We start from the raw sequence: 26,486 nt of genomic DNA, 5'->3' as shown, positions 1-26,486 counted from the left end.
GATGTTGTACACCTTGTGTTGTATCAACATTTTGTACACTTTGTGTTGTACCAACATGATGTTGTACACCTTGTGTTGTACCAACATGATGAACACCTTGTGTTGTACCAACATGATGTTGTACACCTTGTGTTGTATCAACATTTTGTACACTTTGTGTTGTACCAACATGATGTTGTACACCTTGTGTTGTATCAACATTTTGTACACTTTGTGTTGTACCAACATGATGTTGTACACTTTGTGTTGTACCAACATGTTGTACACCTTGTGTTGTATCAACATGATGTTGTACACCTTGTGTTGTACCAACATGATGTTGTACACCTTGTGTTGTACCAACATGATGAACACCTTGTGTTGTACCAACATGTTGTACACCTTGTGTTGTACCAACATGTTGTACACCAGTTGTGTTGTACCAACATGTTGTACACCTTGTGTTGTACCAACATGATGTTGTACACCTTGTGTTGTACCAACATGATGTACACCAGTTGTGTTGTCTTTGAGAGGCCTCGGAGAGTTCAGCCCAACCTCAGAAGGCAACAGGAATTTGGACACTTCCACAAGAGTACAGGTGAAGGACAACTTTACTGTATTCTTTGCAGTAAAATCAATACAATTTGACCAACTATGTGCACTACAGTGTCCTTTTTGGGACTCATTCACTGCAATCCATATGGAACAATGCCTTGTCCTTTAACATTTTACATGTATTTTGATTAGTCTGCGTGGGATTGCGGGTTGATAATATAAAAAGGAAAGAGCTCTATATTCTCAAAGGAAAAAGAGAGAGCTGTCATAAACATGGTTCATCATAAACATTGTATATTGTAAACATGCTTTTGACCTATAATGCAATGCTCCTCAGAGAAATTCAAATGTCTTCATTGACCACACAGTTTACCATAATGTCTATTAGGACTATATCAACACTAGGGTGAATCCTTAAAAAACATCACATACAAATGAAACAAGTCTACCGAGTGCCATTTGAAAGGAATTCTGGGAGAGTGAAAGACCTGCGGCATGAATTTGTGTAGGTAAGTAATGTACACGTCAGTTCTGGACAGTGCACACTGAACCTCTTTACATGTACATTTATAGTAGACCTATATTGAAATACACAAAGCATTTACAAGAGGGAGAGTTTTACAAGAGGATGCTGGTGCAATCCCACATGAATTTCTCTTCCTAGATAAGGCTGAATTTAACTTGACAGAAGTCAGAAGGAGAGGGAGAAACATCGTTGACCACAGATCTATTTTAAATGTCTTGAGCCAACGTGGGGCCACAGATTCACAAAGAATGGAGTTCTCCACTCCCGTGCCTACAGGTTCATTCAACAAGACCCACACCCTCACATTTCTGGACTACATCATCGGATGAGATACACTGTCACCTGGGACGGTGCGTGTTTCCACCAATCTGCTCTGGTCCAAAACTGATTTCATCAGAATCACCATTTACACTCCAACGGCTCCCAGCACACTCTCTGCCCCGCTAACCCCATTGAGGAGATATTTCTGGCGTGGCTTTGGGAAGTTTACAGTCTCCAGGCCTATGTCAGGACACCACTCATTCCAGCCATGGAGGAGGCCTGCGTCCAAACTGATGCTGGTTCTGGGCAAGGACGGATACTCCATTCAAGAAGATCCCTTCCTCGCCGTCCAGCCAGGTGAAGACATGATGCTCGGGAGGTTTTTAATGTCTTATTCATGCTTTCTTCACACATGTGTTTGCTGTGTTTGTGCATTATCTTCTATTTAGAGTATGCTGTTTTGATTTTTTGTGCAGAATGCAATGATAGGACATACACGCATGTATGGACTGGTTTTATTAATATGGAGAAAAAAAACAGTGTGAAGTGTGAAGTGCTGTTTGTATTTGTTGTTTGGTTAAAATATTCATGTACTAACAATACCTCTAAAAAAACAAAACCTGAGTAAATACTTGGTAGAGCAGAATTGTTGCATTTCCTTTACTTTTAGCACATCAGTATGTGACTGGTTTGAAGAGAATAAGATCTTTTGTACCCGGCCTGTGCCATGACAGGTCTGAGTTTGTATAAATTAGTGTGTGGTTTTGAATGAAGTGTTTCATTTTGCAAAAGATCTGTGTTTTGTAACCTGTGTGATTTGTGTGTAGTGTTTTGATAAATTTGTTATTTTCTAAAAATTGCTTAAAGAAATTACTTTAAAAAAACCTGCAATACGACTAACATTTTAATTTCAAGATATGCAACCAGCCCAGTTTTCACCCTCCACAGACTAAATTAATCCAAATATGTCTTATTTTTATTCTGCCTTTTTTAAATGTGCAGATACACAGCTGATATTAGCTGTCATATGCCAGATTTCGCAGGACTGAACAGACAGATGTTGGGGGGGGGGATATTTGGGTGCCATGGGTGTCACTGCATGACTGTTGCCTCTAAAAGCACTGAGTCCTGTAGCAACATGGCTGCCAGCCACTCTGTTTTTGTCACTCATAGATCATGCGTGTCAGACGGGAGTTTTGCGGCAGCTGCTGGAAGATGCCGTGTTTCCAGTGTATCCTCGCTCCTGACTGCAGCTGAGTCCATAAGGTGTTTATTTTTTGATTTGCATATAGGAATATCTGATCTATGGATCAGTGCATTTGTATCTCAGTGGGAACTGAAACAAAACCGCCATGTTTATTTTCACAAATTTGCTCAGAGATCATGAAGGTAATTTACATTTCCTTCATTAATTTGAATTAACTTGCAGAAGGTGAAGATTGGTAAAAACGTTCATGAACCGTTTAAAATATATCAAATATATAGTACAAAACAATCATCCATTCATTAATTTAACCCTCTGCTGTTTATTAAGCCATGAGTGGAATTCTGGGAAATGTTTGCGTCTGGCCTGTGAAGTGTTTTGAGTATATGGTTCTGTTTTTGGCTACTTAAAGGAAATTAAGTGTGGAGCTTAGATGTGGACTCTTTAAAATATTTTTGTCCTATTAAAAGCTCAGAGGACCATCTGTCTCTTGGAGAACATGGCGGTTATGTTGCCAACAGATGTTTTTACTGCAGACTGACCTGCTTTCTGATGGCATTTCTGCTTGTTGACAAAACTTCATTTTGTAGTTGGTTGATTGACTGAAACTAGTACAGTCACTCAATCAATAAGCAAGCAAAGTAGGTAAAGAGGAATCCAGTTGGGCTTCATTAGAAAAGACACCTCTGGCAGGGCTGCTTGGGAGGCAGGGCCATAGTTCAGGGACTGTAGTAAATAAATCAGGGCCAATCTGGATCGAGGCACCAAAAATGCACCCAAAAGTTTACATATTACAGTCACTAAGTAGAACTTTACATGAAACAATGATGTACATTGTAGTAAATGTAGTATAGTATGTATGATTATAGTAAATCTCTGTGTGTATATACAGTAGCTTTTACAGTAGTAGTAGTAGTAGTAGTAGTAGTAGTAGTATAGTAAAAATAGTAGTATACAGTAGATTTTATTAATTTTTTTGTTGATGATAATATCAGGTAGAACATTTTTTAGTTACTCCAGAACATTTTGATACAGAAAGTAGCATTGTGTCATTCGCCAGCTTGGTGTGCCTGTACAAGGAAGCCCTTCGAGGACTCTAGTACCACTCTAGTACCACTCTCTAGTGCCATCTCAGGTTCTGCAACAGACCCCTGTGGGATGTGACCCCAGGGGTCAAGTCTCTCCAGAAGAGACCCTACCAGGGAGGGTTCCCCGTCTCTACCCAGACCACTGTTGACAGAAGCAACATGCAGTATTTTAGTGGTGTGGTGTTTTTGTAACCGTGATAATTACATGGGGGTAAACAGATCTCTCGGGTTGTCTGTGTGGCTTAGCGTGTTAGAGTAATTGCAGTATTTCTGGTTTCAACGAATGAATGCAGATTAAATGGGACATTTACATATTTCATTGCTATCTAATTCATTTTGTACAGCCATAGGTTGTGAGGGTGCACACTGGTAGCCAAAACATACAGAATTACATACAAAACCCCTGTGAGGAACAAACACCCCAGTACCATTGGAGAGTATCAAAAGAAAAGAAATCAGGGCCCATTTTTCACAGTTAGGATTGTCACAGTCTGGAATTGACTTCGCCCCATTTCCAGGATGGAAAGGAGATCTGTGAGTGCTCTGTCAGACATTTATTAATCCAGCCATATCTCTCTCTCTCTCTCTCTCTCTCTCTCTCTCTCTCTCCTTCTTTCTGTGTGTGTGTAAGTGTGCCTGTCTGTGTGTGGACTCAATCAGTATGATGTCTGTTGCCATGGTGCTGGGTTACAAAGAACTTAATTCCAGATCACTTGGGTTTCTGATTGCTGTGACAGTGTTGTGGCTTGAGCCTTCTGTTGTGTGTTGTATGCATCTTCATGTCAAAGGTCCTGCATATTTGAACATGTTCAACATTGTGTATGTATCCACTGCATATGGTCAGAATCAAGGGTTAGTGTCTCCTTTGATTCCTCCCAGTCGATCCCTACTGTAATTCACTAACCACGCACATGGCGAGGAACCTTCTTAAAACACTACAGGCTGTGGCGAAAATTTGGAGTGGTGATACACTTCCATGTTTGAACCAGGCCCAATCTCTGCATTCTACCGGCCAAGGAAATCCAAACAGTTCTCAACCGGGATGATAAATCAGCAGAATCCGTGTATTCCTCTTTGTTTTAATAATCTTAACAAAAGCCAGGCTCATTCTGAGCGCCGTAATGGCCGTGTGCTGTGTGGGACGGGTCCCTCACGCACTCCCTCCCTCCCTCCCTCCCTCATTCTCTCCCTCCCCACTCCTGCTTTTTCCTTCTCTTTTTCACAGCTCGCTGTTATTCATTTTCTCCCGTGTTACATTCAGCCGCTCGAAGCCGCCGTGTTTTCCTGGAAGGTTCTCCTCACGCTGTAGCCCCTACGGCTCGGGCCGCCACCGCCCATCCATTTTCCTCACGGTGCCGGGCGCTCATTTTCTGGGTGCTTCATTTTCGGAACACACACACACACACACACACACACACCCCCGCGGGCGCGCCGCCGTGCCCTGGAGCTCAGTGACTGGCGCTGCTTTATGACCAGTGATTTTCATTAGATCCTGCCATGCTGCCAGTGCTGCTTTATTCTCCTCCAAGCTTTGCCCCACCAACTCAGACACCCCACCCGCTACACCCACACTCACACACCCACCCACTACACCCCCATTTACATTTGATTTAATGAGGATCCTGATCACCACCGCACATTCATCACTCCTGCCTCATATGGGACAGGCTGCCTACTGCCTATGGAACCCCTTAGTACACACACACACACACACACACACACACACACACACACACACACACACACACACACACACACACACACACCACACACACACGCACCACACACACACACACACATGCACCACACACACACACCACACACACACACTCATACACACACACACACACACACACACATGCACCACACACACACACCACACACACACACACACACGCATACACACACACTCACACACACACACACACACACACACACACACACACACACACACACGCACAAACACACACTGGCGCTTGTTACAGCTCAAATTTTTTTGTTGTTTTTTGTTTTTATTGGGCTGAACTACAGTTTCTGAATAGGCTGTTATAGACATGGCTGGCTCCTAGCCCCTGTGATGAGCAGCCAGCAACTGAGGCAACTACACCTTCATGAAAATGTTTTCTCACTGTTTTTGCTGGTGTTGTCATTACATAACAGTATTTACTCCTGCAGCAGGGGTGTTTGGCTTCGCCACACAGTACGCACGCCGGTCCCTGCGCAGAACTCGGACGTGGCGTCAGTGTGGTAGCGTTCACATGGAGCAGAGCAGAATCACTACCAACATTTGTAGACCTACAACACCACCACGTTCAGAGAAGAAACTCTGATGGCATTTATTGAACCAAAGTCCTAAGAGAAAGTGTCTCTGAGGCTCACGTCGGACACTCTTCATCAGTTTCAGTCTTCCTCTCTTCTCCCCCCTTTTTCTTGGCCACCTCATACCTGTTTTTCCAAGTCTCGTATTTATGTTATTGCTAGCTGTCTGCTTTGCATTGCTCAGTATATTTTAGATTATAATGACGGACCACAAATATTTCAAGCTCTGCACTGCAACGATACAAAGAAGCCTTGCAAATGAACTAACCACCTGTAATTAGGTAATAGATACCTGTTTTCCATTCTGCCCTCCTGATTGACATGCATGAGTGTATGTTCCCTGCCAAGACCCAATTACGTTTGTAAATATAATCATGTTGGCTGATAATTAGTATTGGCTTTGCAGGTAACCGTTAACCATCTGAATTAGTGTAATAGTGGGGTGGTGCTAACGGTCAGCGCGCCAGACATTTTTGGACTTCGTATGTTGGTTTATCAGTGACCTGTTTCCTGTTTACCTGATGTAAGCAAATGTCTTAGCAGTGGTGCTTCTTAAGAGCAGAGACTTGGGGTATGTTTGGAGGAACGAATCCAAACCTATTCCACATGTGACTGTCTGTATTCCTGGCGGAGGGCGCCATGGTTACCTTGGAAGTTTAACTTTAAACAGCTGGTGTACTTGGATTGTGAAATTGCATTGCCCTGCCTAAATTCACTTAAGATCAAAGCCCCCTGGCTTAACACAGCAGCTCGCCTGCCTGGCCTCTAGCCAAACGATCATTTGAACATTTTGTCTACTTTAGGGGAACACTCCGCTCTTTGGAGGTGTATTCCCCAAATCCTACAGTACTGCAAATGTTTAGAGTCAAAGGACTGGTGAGCTGGTTTAATGAAGATGGCCATGTTGCTGTTTTTGCAAAAACCTGCAAACACACCGGGAATGAAAGGCAGTATAAACCAGTGCAAGCTGTTGCTGATGAATGTTAATCCAGTGAAAATGTGTGTCACGCATGTCTGGCTCTGACACGATAATGTACACTGCGTGTGTTCATGTGGTTGTGGGTGTGTGTGTGTGTCTTTGTTTTAACTTTGACACCTGGCTCCTGTCAGCAAATGGGCCAAACCTTATTTGCGTGTTTAAGCCGAGCTGCATAAAGGAAAAATTGAAATTTTGCCTGTTCAGAGATATCAGACTTCTCTCTCTTTTCTTCAATTAGCTCCGAGACCCATCCAGGTAAGCATTTCCAACGCAGTCCAGCTCTCTCTATAGACATCTGAAGCCAGTTCAGACGGAGCCTCAAGTCTGCTTGGAATCCCAGCTCCAAACGGGGCTAATACACTGGATGCCTTCTCATTGATTGAAGGGGGTGGGGATGTAGACAGGCAGGACGTAAGGTAGCAGCGTCCTACGTACACCCGAACCCCAGAAGCTCCAATCAGTGTGATTGTGATTCTGTGGCACTCTGTAGCTTTTTCTAGCATTTTCGTCAATACTAATGGAGCTTAATCAAGCTACTGAGGAAGTAGCCTAATCATTACTTTTAAAAATCAAACCCCAGGATCAATATTTGCGTTACATTTTAAATGCTTAGACGTAGCACACAGCCTGTATCACCTTAAGGCTGTAAGCTTTTGACAGTAGCCTTTTCAGCTGTTAATAACTCGGTTAAAGTGGAGAGAAAACAGGTGGGGAGATTTCAACCGCACATAAACGAGTGTGTTGCATGGAAGGGTGTTCATTGCTGGAAGGGTGTGTTACCCCCCCCCCCCCCCGTCTGTGCGTGTAATCGGAGCCGTTTTACCACAAGCCACCGGCGCTGGCTATCTGCTTTGTGTTGTTGTTGTTTTCGTCGCCGCCGTATCTCTGCCACTTTTGTGTTATTTCAGCGCCTCGATTCGCAGCCTGAGAGCATTAAAAACCCGCCCGGCAACAGGGGCACCCATCTGACCCAGCAGGAAGGCGCCTGGCACCCAGACGCCGCATTAAAGCGTAGCCCATAATGCCTGAGCTCGGGTGCTGCTGGGACCGCATGGTTGTTTTTCTCCCTCTCATGAAGTACGCTCCTTCCCAATGATTCACAATAGCCATATTTCCACTAATCTCCACGGCTGTGAGCCGTGTGCAGGGGGCACGTGCCCCTAGCTGCCTGGCACAGGCCCAGCTGTTAATTAAACAAACTCTATCGCCGATAAAGGTTTCTGCTCTGCCATCCTCGTGTTCCTGATAAAAAATCACAGGGCCTCGTTTTGCATGACGGTTTCGAGATGTTTGGCGTTGCGTGCCACAGACTGAGAGCTGGGCTATATTCATGAGCAGGTACCTCGCCGGGTTCTCCACGCTGTCCTGAAGCTCACAGGACAGCCTGAGGTCCTGAAGGGCTGAGACGGTCCTGACCACACGCTGTCCCTCGTCCCTGCGTCCCTGTGTCTCACCTCCGCACGCCGAGTCTGATGCGGATTCAGAGACGCCTCTCCCACACTGTGAAGAAGCACCAGGATGTGTTTTGTGGCAGATGTCTCTGTCATTTACAGACATGTTTTGAAATGGACAGTGCATTCACCTCTTGGTGAAATGCAGTAAACACTGATGCATTATAGCTCACGGTTCACTGCAGTTTGGATCCCACCTTATTTTTCATAGCAGCAGATTAGGCTCAAGTTAACCTTGTTTTTTAAATATAAATATTACTTGAATGATTTACATTCATTTTTTTAGGTTTCCCTGATTTGTTTAGCTTCACACGCATGGGTCTTACAGAGTGCACAAGGTTAGGTCTTCACGAACAAGAACGTGTCTTGTCAAGTCCATGTCTTACTTATGAGCTGAATGAGAAGACACATTGTGTAAGCCCGGACTATAGCATCCAGCAGCCTGAAGGTCTCATCAGTAGGGGGGCCGTGTTGCAGCAAGGGTCTGTCTGCTGAAGGCCTCCCCACCCCGAGCAGGCCCAGTTCCAGCTGTTTGTTTGCATCTGTGGAGGTCGAGGGACTTTGAAGGCTGACTTTGTGGTCCACGGCCTGTTGTGCTACTCCTCATCAAAAACTAGTGCGAATGAGCAGCACTCACACAATTACTCACCTTCATTTGGCATTCGTATTGTTTAGACAGACAGATCCATTGTAAAATTACCCAGCTTCCACTGGGGCCACACTAGACACAGGAGTAAGACTATTCTTAAAACATCCTTTTCTTGTTGAAGAAACATATATATATATGTGTGTGTGTGTGTGTGTATATATATATATATATATATTATATATAAAGAGTACAACAGAGCTATCAGAATTATATACTGGATGTGGATTGGCAGTGTTTAGTTTCCTGTTACCTTTTGGTGGGACCATGTTGCAGGCTTCTCATTATTAGAGAACCCAAATCCACATGTTTACTTTGCACATTTAGTAGTGGTACAGTGTCTGTATGAGAATCCCTGGGGTAATAAAGAAGATAGCTTAGACCTCCTCCTTTGATCTGACAGTTATTGACTTTAGAGTGCCGACATGTGTTAGCAAACATAGCATTCGCGAACAATGACGAACTTGGCGTGAGACCATGAGAACGGCTCTGCTAAAAGCCCAGCTGGTGGTGGAGCTCGTGTGTACGTTTGCTCAACAGGCGTTCGAGGCTTAATCGGCTTAATCAAAACGTGTGCCGAAGTTTATCCCGCACGGAGGCCACGAATCTGTTACATACTGATGCTATTACTGAACATGCTTCTTACATTTATGACCTGTTCCTTTAGTACGAGCCAATGGGGAGGAAGAGCTTTGTTTTTGCTCTGCTGTTACTGCTCCTGACGGACCTCATCACCACTCTGTGCCTTGCCCTTATTCCTCTGACGTCACCGTCAAAACAAAGGCGGCTGACGTGACCTGAACGTCACTCTTTGCTCGATGCTGGCTATTTAATTAATCTGCTAAAACAAATTTTTACAACCCCCCCCCCCCCCCCCCCCCCCCATCACTTGCGCCGGGCCCTTATTGGTATATAAATCAAGCACCCTGATGATTGCCAGTCTTGCGGCTGATGTTATTTCCCTGAAACAGATAACAATAATAATATGCACGTCTACCGGCTGCTCATAAATATTCCGCCCGGGGCCGAGCGCCGAGGGTGATCTGCATAAAAGAGCTCGGTGGAGAGGCGTGCGGGTGGGCGCAAGCGTGCGGTGCCCTTTGTTGAGAAATTGGGGTGCAGCTCAGTGACCCCGGCCGCCATCGTGCACGCGAGCGCTGGAGTCGACGTTAATATCTTCCCTAATGACCTCGCCGAATGAAGGCACATTACGGTAATGACATGGCTGCCGAGACCTTGATGGTTCCTTCTCCAAGTGAGCTGGCGGGGAGGTGGTTGATGAAAGCACATGGCTCCATGTTATGGTGGAACACGCACCCCCCCCTTCAGACCACTACGCTGATGCAAGAGTAGGACCTCATGCACTTGTTTTTGGGGTGATGGCAACGTGGGTGATGTGGTGGTGGTGTGATGGGGGGGTCTACACCACTACACCATGACTCACTGAGTCAGTAAACAAAATAGACAGTGAGTCGGTGTGTTTTCACTCCCAGATCTCTGTGACGGATGGAGCCGAGCACTCTGTCTGTTCTCTGTAGGACATCTAACGGATGGAGATCTAAGACGTTACTGTTCATTTCTGAACAGACGGAGTGGTGCAGGATTGAAAATAATTGATCTAATTAGCTGGGAGAACCCTGCTGTGCTTTATTATCAGGAAAGTACTTAGAATAGCTACATGTACATTATCTTTTACAGTATGCAAAACCTTTACATTTCATGTGGATGACATTGAAATGTGATGCATAGTAAGTGAAGAATTCTCACGTGGCCCAAGTCATAATGGCAGCGATAAGCTGTGTACAAAAGCCATTCACGTTTCCTGGGAACTGTATTAACGCACCGGGGGGAAACGAAACGACCTTGTCTGTTCAGTTGTGTGTTTGTGATTGTCTGCGCCTCTCTGACCGAGAGTGTGAGCCTGACGCCTCATTATCAGCAGTTACAATAATGACTCCTCAACATGGGTGACAAGCACCTCAATACACACACCAGCCATAAATGAGCAATTTATGTTCACATGGCAACCATATATCCATGAGCTGTGCACACAATCATGAAGGGTGTGTTAAGGTATAGAAAACAAGCACTCGCACTGTAATTGGATTTAAACCAAGGGTTTATTTCATTATTGTCATTCTGTTTTTTTACCCTTTGGGAAAAAAGCACATGCAAGATAGATCATTCTGTTAAACATCCAAACAGTATGTTCTCATGCAGATTACAAAACTTATGGTTATGAAACCTACCTTTTCTCATACTGCAGGATGCTTTATGTCATCCGCGTTCAACCCCCATCGTGTGAGAGCATCCCAAATGAAGGAGTCTCTCCTCACCTCATCTCATCATTAGAATTACAATTTTTAACATCCAAGTTGCACTAAAGAAGACAAACTGCAGTCCCATCGCAGCCTGACTGCGAACACACAGACGATCTGTTACAATATCAGCGTTTGTCCTCGTCTAGTTTAGAGAGATTCTCAAGTGGACCGTCAAATCGATCAATAATTTTAATTTCGGACGCCCCCTTTTCATCAGAGGCTCGATGTTTGTTTAGCGAGACACGAAGCGCTAGAACAAAAGAGCGGGCGTGTTGGGCGCGAGCATCAACGTGAGCATCAGCCTTGCGTCTCCCGACCGAGCTGTGCGAGGCTCCCAGCTCATCTGTAGCAGCTCGACGCCGGGGTCCTCCGCCACTCTAATTAACATGCAGATATGCACCGCCGCATCGGCAATTCAAATCGCTTTCTTCTCTGTAATGTGCTTCGAAATTGTTTTACTTCAAACACTCCCTCACTCCCCCCACCTCCACCCCACCCCCTGTACACACACCCATCCTGCCCCCATCCTGCCCCCATCCTGCCCCCTTCCGCACCCTAGGCATCCTGTAACGTCTCCCTTTATCCAGATGGCGAAGTGTTTATTGGACGATCTCCTCTGACTCAGCTCCCCAAAGCGAGGCGGTGCCCCCCCCCGGTCCAGGGGCGAAGGTCCTCCCCAGCAGGCCGTGTGCGGGGCGAGTTCCCCGTGCCTGCCGTCGTCCCTGAGGCGTGGATCTCTCCCGCACTGCCGCTCCCTGAGAAGGCACAAGCTGTCTGCACGGTTGGGATTTGCATGCGGCGCATATCTCAGCCCTGAATGCCAGCTTTCCACCCCTCGTTAGGGAAAAGAGGGGGCCCACGTCCCCTCCCCCGCCCCCTCCGGCTTCTCCCACACGCACACGTTCACTCGTGCGCATGCACACACACACACGCACACACACACACACACACACACACACACACACACACACGTGCCTCTCCTGGTGCAGCAGATTCTTGACAGTGTCGCGTGTGGGTTGTCGGGTAGCGTTCCACCGGCGTGGGCGAGACCCGGGTGAGTCGGCGCAGTGTGTGTGGGTGTGTGGGGTGGGGGTGGGGGTGGGCTTCCTCATAGCCAGGCAACAAGTGTCAGAGTCGGGGGCGCACAGGCATTTTCCGCACGCAGTCTGCCAGTGCTGGCAGTGTGCCAGGCTCACCATCTGCCTCCTCCACACGTCTACCCCCCCCCCCGACATGCCACACGTCCCCCACCTACCGCCCTTTGCGCTGTGTCAGAGGCGTGTGTAGCATGGTTCACCCCCCATGCTGATAAGGAGGCTCTCCGGGGGCCAAGTGGCACAGTGCCAATGCCATTCTAGTATCAATGAGGCAGCACACACACACACACACACACACACACACACACACACACACACTCTCTCACACACACAAACAAAAGCCCCCTTTTTTCCGCACCTTTCATATCTCTTGGTATCATCAAGGTTCTCCTTTCCTCTAATGCACCTTCTTGTCATCTTCTTCCTCCTTTTCCTCGTTCCTCGTCCAGCTCCTGCCCCGTTGTCCCCCCCCTCTCTCCAGAAGACGCTGAGGTGGCTCCTGGTCACACGGGACCCTGCGACCACCCCCCTGCCCCCACCCCACCTGAGAAGCCCGGGGTGGACGTCCTGCTGGGCATGCCGGCTCCTGGCACGCACCACCACTGGGCTCCGAGCTGCGGCACCTGCCTGCGATCGCCTCCCCAGCTGGGGCACCACGGCTGCCTCGCGCCTGTCTGCCTTCTGCCAGGGAGAAGGAAACACTGCTCTGGGATCTATTGGGCGCGCGAGTCATTTGAAGCCGCGGAAAAGTGAATAATCAATTAAGTATTGATTTCTTGTAAGATTTTGTAAATTTTCAAAGCCAAGACAAAGAGGACAGCTTAAGGGAAGGATGACGGGAGACCTCGGCGTAAATTAGCCGAGAAACAGCACAGCGGAATGAGCTAACGCCTCGTCAGGAACGCCGTCTGCCTTTTTCTCTTCTTTTTTTGTTTTTTTTTACACTGCCCCCCACCCCTCGGAATTAATGCTAGTTTGCTTGAAAACAATGGCTCCTTTTAAACGAGAACCGCTCCCAAATGAGAGTTTAAGACAGCCGCGGCAAGGCGGGCTAATTACACAGCCGCGTACAGGGGGCTCATTTGAATGTGGCTATGCAAATCGTGCTCGCCGCCCCTTTACGGATCTGAGAACGCCAGCCATGGGGGGAAGAATTAGAGACCATTATGCATGCACGGCACTTTATTTTCCGAGCCGAAGGCGAGAGGGAATACGCTCGGCTACGAGGCAGCGGAGTTTCCCCATAATGCAACACAAAAGATTACGAGAGGACAACATGGAGGAATCTGCTTTGTTTTTTCTCCCCCCCCCCACCTTTTTCTAAGGAGGGAAAAAAATGTGATCAATTATGCATCGTGCATGTTGATGGAGTCCGACGCGATTGATAATTATCGTCGCCGGCGGCAGCGAGACGACCCAGAGAGGAGCGATCGCGTGCCGCTAATGACATACAGCGTCAGACAATTGACATGTCTGATGACAACGGGCAATTATAATGAAGGCACCCGTTCCTCCGGACAACCGACGTGGACCGAGAGGCAGAGGCAGGACCGGCCAAACTTCTTCCCACCTTTGTCCTGCCGCCGAAGACCCAGCACGGCCTGGATGTGGAATAACGGACGAGGTTTTTTAGGGGGGGGGGGGGGGGGTGGAGAAGAACAAGGAGGCAAGGAGCAAACATAATAAATGTGGCGGGAAGCTGAGGGAGGCAATTAGCAGGAGGCGCGGGAGTCGAGTGAAGGAGGATTAGCAGACGGCGCTCCTGACGTCCTGGGCATGGCGCTACACACGGCGCCTGGTGGGCGGAGAGATCTTCTCTCTCGTTCTCTGGTGGTGGGGCATGCGCAGGGTACGCCAACCCCACCCCCCATACACCCTCTGCTCCTCCTGCTTTGCATATATGCAGACGCCGGGGGGAGAGGCTGGAATAAACAGCAGCGTGTTGAACAAGCGGATTTACATGCACGAGCGCTGGCAGGGGCATGCAGACTGTGTGTGTGTGTGTGTGTGTGTGTTGGTGGGTGAGGGGGCGGGCGTGTGGGAGGGTACAAGAGGATGTGATGCAAGGAAAGCACCTGTACGGAGACACGGTGGGGAACCACACGGAGGAACGTCATTACAAGTCTCTGACAAGCCGCAACCTCCTTCCACCCACCCCTCCTCCCTCCCTCGCCTCCTCGTGGGAATGTACCAGGAGGTGTGGCACGCCGGAGACCTCCCAGCCCTGCCCACGTGGAAGACAGCAGCGCTTGGCACAGATTGGTCGCTCCTGCTCAGGGGGGCACGGGGCACGGGGCAGGCTCCGCCAGCTCGCTGGGAAGCACCGGGCTGGTTTCACCTCGCGACCACTCGCCCTCCGCTCCTGGGAACGCCTTCGGACTCCTGACTTTCAGCAGGTTCTGAAGCTGATGCCCATTGTCTGATAACACCTCATCGTTTCCCTGCGCATTGTCCTGGCACTGACTGGCTTGGGAAGAATACTGAAGAAGAAAAGTGTTTTTTTTTTTCAAGGATTATGAAAAAACGTTTTTGGCTTTCATCATATTTTATTACATGTATGAATTGCAGTGCCCTGCTAAGGATAGCCTCACTGTACGTTACAGCTACTCCAGCTCACTTGGAATTAAAAAGCAGTTTGTTTTTGTCTCACCTTGTGATGCTGAGTTGACCGGTACCAACATGGATTCTTGTGGTACCTGATACTGTGGGACGTGGTAATGGTGCAAAAATCCTCACTGTGGGTTTAGAGACACTGTTCTTGGTAAACATTTGTTTATTTGTGTTATCTTGTTTATTTAATGTCCTTACTTAAAAAAGAGACTGTCATGTAGTTACTATAGCACAGAACATTTAACTTCTCTGCATTTGACCACTTACTTTAGTCAGAATACTTGTCTTGTGATGTGTTAGGTAAATTTGAAATGAAAGAACACAGATTTTACTGTTTTAGTGAGAAAACTACTTCTGTCTCACCTAGAAGCTGTTTGGCCTACCAAGAAAATCTACCCAATAAAACGTGAACCCGAGCCTCCCTCCCTGTCTCTTAAACTCAACAGTCATCTGCTTTTATGTTGACTTACATGTCCAATGTAAAGGTAAATATCCAAGGGTTAATTGCATATTAATTGTGTATTGTGAATTGCCTTAATAGATCCTTAATACTAGTACATAGGTTCAATAAGAACAATGAAGCACTGTGTAATGCTCTCATATCGTTGGGTTTGCGCTGAATTATGTTGGTTGGCTACTAGCTAACAGCTAACTCAAAAGGCAGTGTGGGGAACCTGTGTTGGGGGACTGTTTGCTTTACAGTGAGGCTTGAACCCCTAATGGTTGTAGTACTGAGGAAGCCAGAGCTTTGAGTTGGGCCTTTGAGTTGGGCCTTTGAGTTAGGCCTTTAGTATCACCTCTCTGTGATTCTATTAGACTTGTCGGCAGAAGGTTATCTAAAGGATAAAATGAAATATTAATGATGAGGTCATTTAGAGCAGACCCATTAAAACACTATTATGCAATTTCATTTAACAAATTTCATTTTGAAAAACCATTACATTGGAAATAATAAATCAGCTTTCCTTGGTTTAATACAATTAGTGTAACCTAATATCATTATGAACCTAAAACAGAATTCACTGCATGAAAACCCCAGTACTAGCCTCAGCTTAAATAAGTGAACATTAAAGTCATCAGTGATGTGATGTTCTGTTTTAATGGCTGTTTCTGTGGTGCAGTTGTGACAGCAGAAATATAATCTTTCATAACTGACAGTCCCGCGTTTGTGTAGCCTGGGGTTACAGTGGCTGGACAATAAACTGTAATTTGATTGATGGAAAATTGAAGTGGTCCATCTAACATGTTGTTCCACTTTACCGCAGGCCCTGCTGTAGCATGTAACAGCTGATGATGGTGCGTATTTTCTGAAACTCCATTTGTTTTGCTAGCGACTCCTTCTCTAACTAGCATTAGGCATTGGCCCCTGATATTAGACTTTAATTGTGTGGCACAGACCGTATTAGAAATACAGCTGAACAAATGAAGGAAACCCAAAAGGAGAACCGTGGTAATGATAGATAGAGCGAGGGAGTGTCTTTATCATTCTGGCCAATCCCCCTAACCCTTGCTCAGACGTGCTATTTCTCTTTCCCTCCCTCCTTTCCTCTCTCTCTCTCCCTCCTTTTCTCTCTGCTTCCCTCTCTCCTTCTCTTCCTCTCTCCCTCCGTCCCTCTCTCCCTCCTGCCCACATTCCTACTGCCTTTTGCACTCTCTCCTCCCATCCCTCTCTCTCTTTCTGCTTACCTCTCTTTCTGTCTCATCCTGCTTCTCCCTCCCTCTCTCCCTCCCTCCCCCTCTCTCTCTTCCCCTCCTTCCCCCTCTCTCCCCCTCCTTCCCTCTCTCTCTTTCTTTCTCTCTCTCTCATGAGGAGTTTACCTTAGAGGCTATCATTACATCAACAGTAGAGAAAGAACAGTTGTGTATGATAAAGAGATGCTGATTGTCAAGATTCTCATCTTTTCCATCACAGTAATCTAGTATAATAACGCTACCCATTAGCAGGGTTCATTTTCTCATGCTATCACAAGAGCTTTGGGCCTTGTTTAGCGTGTAAATATGTTTTTCATTTCTGGAGAAAATGACTTTTCACAGACTGCAGAAAAGCTTCCCAAGATATCTCTTGCTTTACATCTTATGAATCTCTATTAAAAGATCCTAATCGAGCACACAAAGATGTAAAGTATTCGGTTTTCTTGAGTTATGCATCAGTATATCAACAGTAGGCATGCTATACTGCCCACCATTCAGCTGACACGGGCAAGCTTGTTGTCACACAGATTTGCTTATAATGTCAAGCGTTATATACATATATTGTCTATGTAGAGAAAGAGAGAGAGAGAAAGAAAGAGACAGATTAAAATAGTTGCAAAGTACACAAATTTTCCAGAGAAACAGGACATTTTTGGGCAAAGGTCCATCATCAGCGGTGCAAGCAAAGTGCTTCTGAATTAATAGGAGGAGGAAAATGGAGATGTTTAAATCATCACATTAATCCCATGGGGTTCTACAGTTGCCCCATGGAGAGTGCGTGTGTGTGCATACAGATCAATTATTTTTCTTTGAATTTCCTAATTTATTTGCTGCCATAGCAACAACTGTTTATGCAAACACATATGTCATCAATACAGTGTCAATTAATATTAAAATGCCTTGCCAGTGGAAATGACATTTCCTTAATCCTGATGGTCCAAAGGTGTTCAACAAACCGATCTACAAGTCTTCTCTTGGTTTCTCCAATATAAAGCTGATTACATCTCTTGCAGGTAATGCAGTAGACAACAACTCCAGCTGTGGTGATGAGGATGGATGTGTGATGACAACTGACCCTTTTGTGCCAGTTATGTTAGTGGTTGTGCTAATAAATTATCACGTAGCAAATCTAGATCGGTGGCAAACTACAGTACCAGTGTTGAGATCTGAAAGGTCAATTATATGTCTCTTGATGAGCAGGACTTCGGTGTTTTTGTCTCGTCTATAAGAGATGAGTGGAGGATCCTTAAAAAAGGGACATACGTCATCCTGGAGGATCTGAAGTGTTTCAGTATAATAGTAGACACTGTTTAATTCATTATTTTATTTTATTATTTTAAATATTAATTTATCTTTGTGTATGTATGTATTTCTATGCTTTCCAATATGTAAAATAAAACAACAGAGTCTTTTGTACTCTAAAATGTAGATATGTTGTGTTGTATATTGTATATGTGGGTTAGAACCTTCTTGTCATTGCTGTGAAGACTATACCAAATGGGGGGAAATGGTTTTGCTGTTAGGAAACCAATCTGGTTTTCATTCTCTAGTAATTGTATGATCTTTATATGAAACCTCATCTCTCCAGACCTGCTGAAAACATCTGGGTTTATTGGAGTAGCCTTACGGAGCCTTAAAAGATGACGTTTCGTTATATTCTCTTGGTCACCAAACTTGATGTTTATAAGATTACAAATGAGTTGCTTGGACATTAAAGAGAGATGCAAAAATATAAAGAAGGCTGTGTACCAGACACCACGTACATTATTAAATGGACCAAAATGCTTTGGAATGCAATGGGAAAGCAGGTCTGTGATTCAGACCAGCAGTGTGGACTATTTATGACGAGGGCCCTCAAACATGTCATGCAAGTAATGGGACTCAAGCCGTTTTATTGTAGGATTAAAACAGGAACAGAATTTTAATCGGAAAATATGAATCAGACATAAAAAGACCATGCGCGACAAATATGGGTGGAAAGACTGGAGGTTCTTATCGGCCATTTATAGTGGAAGTAAAACCATGTTTACGTGTGCTGTTGTCATGCGGCATCAGCCGGGCAAAGACCCGACCCGCGTCACGAGGCGTGGCATCTCGGAACCCGGACAGTCAGCCATGTTTGGACTCGTAACTTTCTTGGGGAACATTTCTCCTGCACCCTCAGAACAGCGGCGGTCCACTCTATGTGCTGAGGACTGTGAAAAAGGCGTTTCTTTTAAAGACGTTCTGTAAACGGTCTCTAAGCAGGGTTTACTACTTCAGCTGCCTTTTTTTTTGGGGGGGGGGGGGGGGGGGGGGAGATAAAGAAGTTGCACAACAACCCCACGTGCTCAAAGCTGTACCTCACCTCTCACGTCAGAGTTCTTATTTCTTCTCTAATTGCTTACTTACATCTTACAATATTGATGGCGTTACACGGCTCCTATCCAGGCGTCCTGACTGTCATTTTCCTGTCAGTGTAAGTAATCTGAGTAGCACACCCAGGTGTGTTAAAAGTTTTTCAACACTACAGAGGACAGGAGAGTATCTTCCACGGTACGAACAGGCTGTTGGAAAACTGGAGCGTGTATGTCATACTGCCCTTAACCCAGCTGTGTGCCTTAGAGGTGCCTATGGCTTAGTTCTGTCAATGTGGTTATTTGTCTGTGTTGTTAATATGGCCTTTCAAAATTAGATTGCAGTATCAATGCTTTATTGAATGCGGCTCTGGGAAGCATGTCAGCGTGGTCTTTTTAAGCACCTCCTCCAGCCCCCGCAGCCCGGCCTCCTGCTCTTGATCTACAGGCTTTCTGAAGTCACATTATCAGGAAACTTTGCCTTTGTGTTTCCTGGAGCGCCCGTACGGATGCGGATGGGTGAACTTTCTGTGTGTTAGGGGTGCATTTCAGTCATTTATTTTTCTTGTTACCACATCTGGTTTGATGCTATTTGGTTTAATTCTCCTCATGTTCTCGTTTTATGTGGTAGAATCTTCTTTTTTCTTTGTTCCTTCGGCCCACTCCCCTCTTACCTTTTAGGCACTGGACAGAACATGTTTGTAAAGTCCATGGTGCATCCTGTAATCATGCCTGGATTATCACACCTCAGGAACAGAGCAAAGACCCGCCGGTCAGCCGCCATCTTTACAGAGGCAGGACCAGGACTGTCCCGCCTAATTGTAATTTGATAGCTCTTAATCAGCAGGAGACAAAAAAAAACTTAATAACTGTAGCTGCAGCTAATTTCCATCACATCTCTTTCGCTCTCTGTGATTATAGCGGTCTTGGATTTCGGAGGCTAGTCCTTCCAGATGAAAGACAGGCGAGCTGGTGTGCTCCCCTCGGGAGGCGTCCATCGAGAGGGAGACGGGCGGGCTGCGTTTCGCCGCCGTGCGCTCCCCGCTCCTGATGAAGGGCTAAAACACAAAGCCGCACGGCCGCGCCGCCGTAATGGATGTGGCACTGCGGGCCGGAGCGGAGCCAGATAAGCTAGAGAGGAAAACTCGTCCGGCGCAGGCAGCAGAATCCATCACGACCCGATCAAACGCGTAGTTTTTTTGGAGGGGGGCGGAGGAGGATGGTGGTGAGTGGGGGGTGGGGTGGGGTTGCCAGTTCCTCCCGTCTTTCTCCTTCACTTTTAAAACTTTATCTGACGTGCAACAAATGTGGCAATTTTACTCAAATCGATGGAGGCATGGTGATGCCTGGCTGAGTCTCCGAGGCCGTCCTTGAAAGGGGCGTCGCCCCACAGGCACCACCGAACCCGTAGGCGATGTAGGCGACGGACCGTCTCCACTCTTGTGCGGGGAGCGTAATGTCGGTAGGCAGCGGTCCCACGTGGAGGCAGAGAGCCAGTCTCACAGTCTGCACGTGTTTGCTGAGATGCCCTCGGCACCTGCTCCACCCATCATATCTCCACCTTCAGGATGTTGTGGTGGCTGTATTATTGTCCTGAGATGATGTCAAGTTTGGCTTTACGTCCTGCTTTTCCAGGCAAGACTTTGTGCAAGTTTTACACAACTTCCTAACACTCCAACAACCTTCCGCTTGGTCCAGACTCTCACAACGCATCTCTCATATTAGTTCCTATTTACCATTACTCAATAATATGACTTATTAATATTATTAATGCCATTAATATCTAAATTGTAAGATTAAAAGCTAATTATTTGCAACACACCCACCACTGTTACAGTGTATACTGAGAACACAAAAGGTTCTTTCTCTGCACTCATGGTACTTACTTCTCACTTAAGCGAGTACAGTGCATTCTTATATATTACTACTCCATAAATGACAGTGTAATTAAGTTCCAGCCGGGGAGTGGTGGTGCACCATAAAGTGTTACCTGAGTGCAACACCACAGATGGCTCATATAGTCTGATATAACTGCATCCGATCCAGTGGCTCGTGTGAGTGTGCTGGGCTGCAGCTGTGGGTGACCACTGCTTCATGCTGACAAGGAGACGCTCCATAAACCTCCTCTCGTACGAACCTCCCATGATTCCCCTGGCGGCCGGCGAGCGGCCCGGTGGACGCAGGAAGTGTTGGCTCAGCGTTTGGGGATTCAGATACGTGGGCCCATTAAGCCGGGGAGCCTTTAATTTATCGATCAGTGGGCAGAGGGTGCAGGCGTTGGGTGTGGAGATGAGGGCAGGAGAGGACATTTATTTATCCCTGCTGCCGAGTATTAATCTCGCCGGGGGCCTGATGCACGTCTGGGCTATGAGCAGACACGACTGCACTGAAGCCTGAGTCATCACTGAGGTTCCATCCATGAATCACCTCTCTCCCTCCCTCTCTGTCTCTCTCTCCCCCTCTCCCTCCCTCTGTCTCTCTCTCCCCTTTCTCTTCTTCACTGTCTCTCTCTCCCCCTCTCTCTTACTCTCTCTCCCCATTCTCTTCCTCTCTGTCTCTCTCTCCCCCTTTCTTTCCTTCACTGTCTCTCTTTCCCTCTCTCTCTCTTTTGCCTGCTGTCTCTCTGTTGCTGTCTGCCTCACTTTCTCTGTATCTATTTTTCTGTCTCTCTCTCTTGCTTGCTGCCTCTCTGCTCTCTCTCTTTCTCTCTCTCTTTTTATGTGGTTCACTTGCAGAAGGGTCCTTTACTGCGTTCGTTTATTGCAGTTGCATTAACTGTGCTGTTTTTCTCCACAAACTCACCTCCCGAAACATAATTATCCCATTTTGTTCTTTATGGCCTGTTCGGTTCTTAGTTTGACGTGCGTGGCCATTTTGTTTTTTTCTGTCCCACGTCTGGTTATGCAGTTGCGCAGTGGTGAGCCTGATTTGAACTGTGAGGTCAGGAATCACATTTGGGAGACAGAGGCTTGGTGTAATAATCCAATCTCCACGTCTAGAAGTTCTGCAGGAGGAGATTGGAAGCCATCCCATCTGTACCTCTAACCCCACACCTCCACCCTTAAACCAACCCCATACCCCCACCCATAGGGAATGAATCAAAAACTTTACAGCATTACCAGTAATTTGCTATTTACTGCTCTGTGGTCTTTTTGATTCACGTTATTTCTCTGTTGTTCTGTTAAATGGGTACTGTGTTTTTATACTGCTTGGCTTTTCCTGGTTGTTTAACCCCTGAAGTCAAAATAAACTCAACCCAGTCTGTGAGACCAGGTGCTGCCGGCTCATGTCTGTCCAGAGAACTGACAGATAGTTTAATGGCGTGACAAAGAAATTGATTAAAAATGAATCTTTTAGCAGAAGGCATCAGCATGTATTTGGACCTGCCGTCTCAGCCGGGGGTTCATTTGAGGGGTGAAGCTAACCGGTCTTGGCAACGGGCACCCTGCTCATGATGCTCAGGTGGGACAAGGTGTGGAGAGAGGGGACAGTCAGTTCTTCAAGCCCCGCCCCTCGCCTCTCTGAGACGTTTAGCCAAAGAGGCTTTTATCCAGTGTGGAAACATGGGCGAAGAGTGTCAGCTAGCATAAACGTCCCTACATTCTCCGGCAGCATATGTACAGTAAATGTAATCATTTCTAGTGAAGCCTTGTAGGATCAAACTGGAGTTTGGCATTTATCTATAACAATAAAAATCCTTCTTAAATAAATGAACACATACATATATCTGTGTGATATAATTGACTGTGCACAGTCTGAAGCCTCCTTTGACTGCACTTACACGGTCTCTATCAGTAGCAGGCCTGCAGTAACACTGCATGACTTTGATGCCTGTGGATGATACACAGCTGTGTTTTATGTTCGGCCTAGCTGGGTGTCAGAGCCTTACTGCAGGTGTCCAGGGAGGGGGTCAGAATTAGACCATTTAATCTGGTAATGTTGGCGAGGAACAAACCAACATCTGGAAGTTTTACTCGGCAGTAATTTTGGGGAGGCAGTGGCCCCCGAGTCTGTGAGAAGAATGGATTTCATTCAGGCGCGAATCGGACGAATGCGATAACATTTGGCTAAATGAGATTTGTGTTCATTTTGGAAGGCTTTTCCAAAGCAATTTAGCCTTTACTCTGTTTGTTGACATAGCTTTTAATGTGACAACTGTGACACATTCACACAACAGATGGACGTATGTGGTCGGGGTTTTTTTTTCTTCCTTCTCTTTTTTTCTCCCCCTTTTCCAAACGGTTTCCTCTAGACAGGTGCTTCCTGTCCCGCTCTGATGTGAAATTAAACGCGAGCCCAGATGTGCGGACTGTGTCGGGGTCGGACCCGCCGGGCCCGGCTGTGTCGTCAGGGAGCGCCACAGAGGGGAAGAGGCCCTGCCAGAACCAGCTCCGTGAAAGAGAAATATACGCCACACAGATGTGTATGTGTGTGTGTGTGTGTGTGTGTGTGTGTGTGTGAAGGTTTGGGGGTGGGGGGGGGGGGGGGGGTGAAAGAGCATGTGTTTTTCCCTTGTGGAGTGGTCAGTAGTCATAGGAATAGTGTTAGAAGACTTAGCATACAACAGTCTATGAAAATGGAGTTTGATCAAGTGGTGTTTCTATGTTTATGTCAAAATCAATTATTTTACTGCTTTGCTTTCCTTGGACAAGTCAGCCTTCAAGTTTACTTTTTAAACATGCCACAAACGTTCCAGAATAAATTCTTTTTGATTTGATTCTTTTCTTGGTTGCTATTGGAATTTGTCAGTTGATCTGCGCATTTCAGAAAGCCCCAATAAACAAGAAAGCACCATCTGCTGTCTGGCTTGTGAACATGTGGTTTAGCTGAACCCTTGTTTAGAGAGCTGTCCTGAAAGGGCTCTGTCCTCTCCAAGCCGGCGTGGAGAGGGTCTTTGATTTGACCGTTTGTCGGAGACGGCGGCCATGATGGAGGGGAATCAGATCTCAGCCCGTCCTGAAGAGGCAGGACTAATAAAGCTGGGAAAAGGTCAGATGTGATTGATGCTTTGTGTGTCTCTGTCATTTTCAATTACTGGACTTGAGCTCGTAATGTTGCTCTCATATGAATTTTGCACACGGAGTCGTTTTTTATAATTTTCTCTCTGAGAAAATGATATTTCAGATGGTAACCCGCTGTTCTTTTGTTGTCAGTGTATAAAATTTTATGTGATTAGAAGCACTTTGTACCTTTAGTGGGTTGTGAAATATTTGTACACTCTGGTTATCAATTGGCATTTGCATGTAGACTTAAATGTTTTGCTCTCTAGGTAGTGCTCAACGCATTATGCGAATACCTATAGCAGCTAACCAATCACCATGCAGAAACTGAAGCAGATATCCCACACTGTTGAGTGTCAGTGAGTTTATAGATTATTTTTCTACATCAAGAAGAAGCAAAGCAGAGATAATTCACAACCCCCAAACCCCCCACAAACCCTGAACCCCCCACAACCCCCGAACCCCCCACAAACCCTGAATCCCCCACAACCCCCGAACCCCCCACAAACCCTGAACCCCCCAGAACCCCCAAAGATCCCACAGCCACCTAAGACCCCCAGCTGTTTTTAAAAGTTTGTTTGATAGTTTACTCAACTATCATTTATTTGTTTTATTTTTTCTGTATCATTTGAAGGCGAGTGAGGAATTCCAAGCACGCTGAAAATGTGAAGATATTAGTCAGGCTGTTGGTGCTTTATGAGGGCAACTGGTTGATATATCGCACACCATCACTCTATTAAAAAAGAGACCTGTGCCATTTGTGAAAATAGAGGTCATATATGCTGAGGTCACGTGATACCTATAAAATCAAACTTTTTTAATAACTAGCTATATATCATCCCTTGATGGCCCCCACCCCTCACGTGGCTTTTAAACTATAGGGTCGGTTTAGCGATACATTCAAGACGGGCGTTATCCAAAAGGCCTGAAAACTGGGGAGACAAACGTTGGGCCTGATTTGATCAGAAACAGAGACGATCAGGCAAACCGTCAGCTCCACATCCTCCAAGGACTGAGTGTGCAGGGCTCTCTTCATCTTGGTACCCCCTCTCTCTCTCTCTCTCTCTCTCTCTCTCTCTCTCTTTCCTTCTCTCCTCTTAGAGGTACTTGAGGAGCATCCCCCCCGCCTTGAGGAGTCCCCCCACCCTCTTTACGGACACCCGGGGTGCAGTATTTTTGGCCTTCATTTGTTTGAGCACTTTTTAATCTGAGGACATTGAAAAGTTGTGCCCTCTGTGAAGTCGTCAATCATGGTGAGAGGAGAGGTGTGGGGACGGCTTTGTTACCTGACCGTCCCCTCGCTGAGACGTGAGCGTGAGACACAGTGGTGTGCCTGTTCTTAAGGCCATCACTTACACAGGACCACTGTCTGTCAAAAAAGCATCAGCAACTTTAAGGGCTGCCTTTGTTGGCCTGGACAAATGAGGGTGACCTTTAAGAATAAAATAGACACCTACCGGGAGAAATGAAACAGCAGTTTAAATTAAGAGCACCAAGCGGTCATTTTCAAACACTTCCTGTTGAACCATACAAGAGGGGGGGTGAGTGGGAGGGGCACAAGAAAAAAAACCCACAGTTTGAAGTTTTGAAGTTGAACTTAATTATACAACACAATGTGGGCCGTACTTGTCAATAATGAAATCTACCTGGTCAGGGATATTGACGAACAGCGTGGTATAAAACCTAATGTGGCCAGAATGTTCCGGAGGGCCATCAATTATGAATGCTATCGACTGAGCACGCCCCCCCCCCCCCCCCAAATAAAATAAAAATAAAATAAATAATAAAAATAAAATAAATAATAATAAAATAAATCGAGAGACAGAATAATTCCTCTTAAAGGCCAGTATGAGTTTGTTCCTCTTTTGTTTTTCTGATGGCAGAATTACAAACACTCACAAACACAATCATTTATAAATATACTAGAAGGGCAGACAGATGAGATGAAAAGTGACGGAAGCTTTGATTTCCTGCTCCTACTAACTGCAGCCTCAGAAAGAGCCGTGGCACGCACGCCCGCCGGGATGCGGAGCCGTCAGTGCCGTACTGTCCTCGTTTTGGCTTGCTTGGTTCTTCTTAGTCCGTGTCTCCTATAGAAAAAGCAGCGTGTCTGGGTTCGCTCCACACACTGGTCCAGAGCTCCATTCAGCAGGACGTGATCTTCAGGGTATTTTCTGAAATGCCTGATGTTTAAGAAATGACTTATATGTTTTATGGGTTGCTGTGAGTTACAGCTAACATGCATGTCTCTGTATAGCATTCCTGGAAACCCTCTGGTGGAGAGGGCCTAACTCCGCAACTAGCGTGCCTGGTCCAGAGGACCTAATCGCATCAGTGATCATGAACAGTCCACTGTGTCTGCATGTCTACAGACCGTGTTATTTACTGTTGTGACCATTACTTCTTCATTACTTCTATA

General features: G+C 46.2%; 1 long non-coding RNA gene across 1 annotated transcript in view; it reads left to right on the top strand.

Annotated features, from left to right (window-relative positions):
* LOC143519681 (uncharacterized) overlaps nt 1-18,048 on the top strand; it is a 105,129-nt gene extending 87,081 nt beyond the window's left edge. The window contains exon 4 of the long non-coding RNA XR_013132488.1: nt 12,879-18,048. This is a non-coding gene — a long non-coding RNA (uncharacterized LOC143519681). The remainder of the gene's footprint in view (nt 1-12,878) is intronic.
* Nucleotides 18,049-26,486: the final 8,438 nt, after the last annotated feature.

This window comes from Brachyhypopomus gauderio, chromosome 7, assembly GCF_052324685.1.
Source record: "Brachyhypopomus gauderio isolate BG-103 chromosome 7, BGAUD_0.2, whole genome shotgun sequence".
NCBI lineage: Eukaryota > Metazoa > Chordata > Actinopteri > Gymnotiformes > Hypopomidae > Brachyhypopomus > Brachyhypopomus gauderio.
The sequence above is the reverse complement of the archived record's forward strand: the minus strand, read 5'-3'. Positions and strand labels throughout refer to the sequence as shown.